At 48.1% G+C, this 5,048-nt stretch overlaps 1 long non-coding RNA gene across 1 annotated transcript; it reads right to left on the bottom strand.

Annotated features, from left to right (window-relative positions):
- Positions 1–2,794: 2,794 nt before the first annotated feature.
- LOC105418909 (uncharacterized) lies at positions 2,795–4,112 on the bottom strand. Its single transcript, XR_965905.2, has 2 exons — positions 3,262–4,112; positions 2,795–3,174 (listed from the first exon to the last, which is right to left on the bottom strand). It is a non-coding gene; the product is annotated as an uncharacterized lncRNA (long non-coding RNA).
- Positions 4,113–5,048: the final 936 nt, after the last annotated feature.

Below are 5,048 nucleotides of genomic sequence, written 5' to 3'. Positions count from 1 at the left end.
CTCGCAAGTTATCGCGATAACCGTGTACATCCCTCCATCGGCCGATGCCGCTGCTGCCTATGAGACTGTACACACCATAATTTCAAAGCTTCAGACATCACACCCCCAGTCCCTCCTCCTCATCTCTGGTGACTTTAATCATGCTTCTCTGTCCTCCACTCTCCCAACCTTCACCCAATATGTGAAATGCCACACAAGAGACAATAGAACTTTGGACTTAATGTATGTAAACACCAAGGATGCATACACCTCCTCCCCCCTCCCCCCGCTGGGCCGTTCTGATCACAACCTGGTTCATCTGTCCCCTGCATACCTATGGTGAATAAACAACCACCCACCAAGAGGTATGTAAGGAGCTGGTCTGAGGAGACCAGCATGGCTCTGAGGAACTGCTTCGACACCACAGACTGGGATGTGTTATGTATACCTCACGGGGAGGACATCGACGGCCTGACAACCTGCATCACGGACTACATCAACTTCTGTGTGGAAAATACCGTGCCTACCAGGAAGGTTCGGTGTTTCCCCAACAACAAACCCTGGGTGACCCCTGATCTAAAAGCCCTGCTGAATGAGAAGAAGAGGGTTTTTAGATCTGGGGACAAGGAGGAGCTGAGGAGAGTCCAGAAAGAGCTGAGAAGGGGGATCAGGAGAGGCAAGGACAGCTACAGGAGGAAGCTGGAGGAGCGCCTCAAGGGGAACAACGCCAGGGAAGTCTGGAGAGGCCTAAAAACCATCTCAGGCCACACAAAGGACAACGGGAGGGGCCCTGAATCTGGGGGCCTGGACTGGGCAAACGAGTTGAATTCCTTTTTCAACAGATTCAACTGTGCTGCCCCTGCCTCTCCCACTCATCAAAGCCCAGACCTGACTGTGCTGTCACATCACCATCCCCCCTCTCCCCCCGTCACACCTCCGGCACCAGCAGCCCTCTCCTCACACCACGCCACCTCCCTCCACCCCCTGCCAGATCGACCCCCACAGTCCAACCCCCGTCCTCACCCACCAGGAGTCACACCTCGCCTCTCCATTATAGCTGATCAGGTGAGGAAGGAGCTGAGGAGGACCAAGACAAGGAAAGCTACTGGCCCTGATGGCATCAACTCCAGACTACTCAAGGACTGTGCAGATCAGCTCTGTGGAGTACTCCTGCACATCTTCAACCTGAGCCTCAGTCTGGAGAGAGTTCCACTACTGTGGAAAACATGTGTGGTTCCGGTTCCTAAGACTGCGCACGCCAGGGAGCCCAACCACTTCAGGCCAGTGGCTTTAACCTCTCACCTGATGAAGACCATGGAGAGGATTGTTCTCACCCACCTCCGACAGCTGGTGGACAGCAAGATGGACCCTCTACAGTTTGCTTATCGACCGGGCATTAGTGTGTATGACGCTGTCATCTACCTGCTGCACCGGTCACTCTCACACCTAGAGAGCACCGGGAGCACTGTGAGAGTCATGTTCTTTGATTTCTCCAGTGCCTTCAACACAATCCAGCCATCTTTGCTGAGAGGGAAGATGGAGGGAGCCAACTGTCACCTGGCTGCCTGGACCACCGACTACCTCACCAACAGACTACAGTACGCGAGGCTCTGTGACTGTGAGTCCGACGTGGTTGTCTGCAGCACGGGGCCCCGCAGGGTACAGTTCTCTCTCCCTTCCTCTTCACTCTCTACACATCGGACTTCAGCCACAACTCGGACAGCTGCCACCTCCAGAAGTTCTCCGACGATACAGCCATCATTGGACGTGTGTCGGAGGGGAACGAACTGGAATACAGGGAGGTCATCACCAACTTTGTCGCCTGGTGTGAACTGAACCATCTGCGCATCAACGCCAGCAAGACAAAGGAGGTGGTGATCGATTTCAGTAGGAAGGCTTCTCACATTGCACCCGTGAACATCCAGGGTTTGGACATTGAGATCGTAGAGGAGTACAAATACCTGGGTGTTCATCTCAACAATAAACTGGACTGGACTCATAACACAGATGCCCTGTACAAGAAGGGCCAAAGTCGTCTTCATCTGTTGAGGAGACTGAGGTCCTTTGGAGTGTGCAGGTCACTGCTTAGGACTTTTTATGACTGTGGTGGCATCGGTGATATTCTACGCTGTGGTCTGCTGGAGCTGTGGAAGTTCAGAGAGGGACAGGAAGAGACTCAACAAGCTGGTCAGAAAGGCTGGCTCAGTCCTGGACTGCTCTCTGGACTCCATTGAGGAGGTGGGTGAGAGGAGGATGTTGGCCAAGCTGACATCAATTATGGACAACCCCTCTCACCCCCTACACGAGACTGTGGGGGCCTTAAGCAGCTCCTTCAGCAGCAGACTGTTACACCCACGGTGTAAAAGGGAACGTTACCGCAGGTCATTCATCCCAACTGCAGTCAGAATGTACAATATTCACAACTCTTAATGTAGCACCAATAACCCAGGGTTGGCATATTTGCACGAACGAATCATCCTACCTCTGGTATGTCTTATTTGCACATCTCATTTGCACCTTATTTTTTTGTCTTCACACTGTCCGACACTCCTCCTGTACATATTTTTTTTATAATTTCTGTATATACTGTACAATGTACATAGCAATGTACATAAGAGTCTTTTATTTTTTCTTTTATTACTTTTCTGTATTGTACACCACGGGCTACCGCTGTAACGTGCAATTTCCCCGATGTGGGATCAATAAAGTCTTTTATCCTTATCCTTATCAGTGGGGCCAGTCAGTAGTTTGTGTGTAATTATGGAGGCAGTGATACCAGTAGACAGGGAGAGAACCCAAAACACAATTTTTTTTCTTAAAAAGTATTTTAAAATCACATTTCACAATAACAGTACAGTAATATAGTAAACACCACAAAATCATAAATTAAAATGTTGTCAATTAAAATTGTAAAAACTAACCACAGAGAGGGACTGCAGATCAGGAGAGCCGTGATTGGTTCATATTATGTGGCAACTTATTTTTACCTAGGGTAAAAGGGTTTTTAACCGTCAGTCCACAGAAGCATATATGCAGAAGCCTGACAGGAAACTGAACCCTCAATGCAGACCACCACCAGAATAGTTCCTTTCCAAAAAGAAGGTTTACTGTAAAAACTGAGCACCAAGCAAAACTTGCAGGTGTGGTCCAAACGAGGCGAGATCCAGGAAACGAGGCTGAGAGTGGCAGGTGAGGCTAGAAGCAAAAATAAAAGACAAGCAGAGAAACTACTGAAAAAGCCTTCTGGATAGAAGGTGAAATGTCTTCAAGACACAAACTTACATTGGAGAGCAGAGAAACAGAAATCCAAACAAACACAGGAGCCAATACACAATTACTGCTCAGCATTTAAGTGACAAACTGGCGAAGCATTAGAGGACAAGCCAGAGATAAATACAGCTGCTCCTGATGACCTGACAACCAGCAGGTGAGGAACTCCAGTGAGGGATTGAGAAATCTGCCTGCCACACCCAGCCTACACAGATATGGGAAACGAGCACAGAAAAACAAATCTGACCTTCATATCCTAATTACGGTCTTGCTTCAGTTTGGTTTGATACTTGACAAGTGTACTTTCCATCAATGAGGACAATAGAACAAGGGGGGCAGTGTAATATCGTTATTGCGGATCAAAGTATGCAAAACATGTACGATTACTCATTTTTGAATTGTTCTGTTAGTCAAAAAGTTTGTCACTGCTAATTATTTTTAATTTTAGCAATACGCATTAATGCCCCCCCCTTTAAGCTGACAGCACCATGCCTTAAAGCCCAGAAGATATTCATAGAAATGATGAGAAGAAAGGCTGGAGAGAAATGTTCACATTACAGTGACTCAGCATGACAAGGGCAATGTCCCTGGAGGTGAAATAAACACATGGGGAATGCAGCGACATGATGTAATGGCATAAATAATTAAACATTCCATTTTTAAGCAATGAAAGAAGCATGTTCCAGGCAAGTGTATCAGTGATTACCACTCACTGAACCTCTAGGACAGCTAGGGGGTAAAAATCATCACAGCCTCTGTGATGTTCTTAATGAGCATCACCCAGCATTTATCTCAAAAATGATCAATTGTGACGGGTGCAGTTTAGGACCCAAAAGCAGCACTCTGGAAAGCGGGACCGTAGTAATGACTTTTATTAACCCACGGGCAAACAGGAACTCAGGCAGACCAGGAAACACAGGTAATAGTCCGTTCTTCTGGGCCCGCACAAAGTCTATGGGTTGCAGGCTCGGGGAGTGGGACGAGCAGCAGCGAAGTCGGGGCCGGGCGGAGAAGTCTAAACCAGGCGAGCAGACAGGAACCAGAGACGCTGAGGCAGAAGTCGTAGTCAGGGGCAGAAAGCAGGTAAGTTGTCCGGGGAACAGGCAAGGCAGGCAGAACGAAGACAGGCAGGGTCGGTAACGGGTAATCCAGCAGGGAAACAACGCTGGAAAGTCTTGCATGAGAGCAGAGGAACAATCTGGCACCGAGTGAGTGTGAGGCTGGAGAATATATACACACTGGTAGGTGAGCTGATTGATGAGTGAGGGCAGGTGTGTGATCAGTGACTGAGAGCAGGTGTGTGATCAGTGACTGAGAGCAGGTGTGTGATCCGTGACTGAGAGCAGGTGTGTGATCCGTGACTGAGAGCAGGTGTGGTGATCAGAGGGTGTGATGTGAGCAGGGCAGTGGAAAAGTACTGGGACAGGAGGGAACTGAAGAAAAGGGGCTGTGACATCAATTGAAGTCATTAATTGTTTGCTTTAAGGTAAAATTCCACAGTCAGAATTATTGAATGCTTTTCCAGCAATCTGTTTACACCTATAACCTTTGCAACAACATTGAGACCTAATATGAAGATTCCTAGAATGCATTCAAATGATCCACAGAATACAAATAAATCAGAGCAATTTAGCCTCCCTCCTTTTCAAGTTGAGTTTAGTCAAGTTAGTTTGTACAGAAGAATCTAGACACCATTCAATTATTTAAAACACGGAATATGATGTTGTGGTCCTTGGTGCTGTGGCCTATGCAAGGCAGGGGCTTCCTTCTTCCTGGGCCACGCTTGTGCCTGGTCTCAT

This window comes from Takifugu rubripes, chromosome 17, assembly GCF_901000725.2.
Source record: "Takifugu rubripes chromosome 17, fTakRub1.2, whole genome shotgun sequence".
Taxonomy (NCBI): Eukaryota; Metazoa; Chordata; class Actinopteri; order Tetraodontiformes; family Tetraodontidae; genus Takifugu; species Takifugu rubripes.
This window is presented reverse-complemented; position numbering and strand designations above follow the sequence as displayed.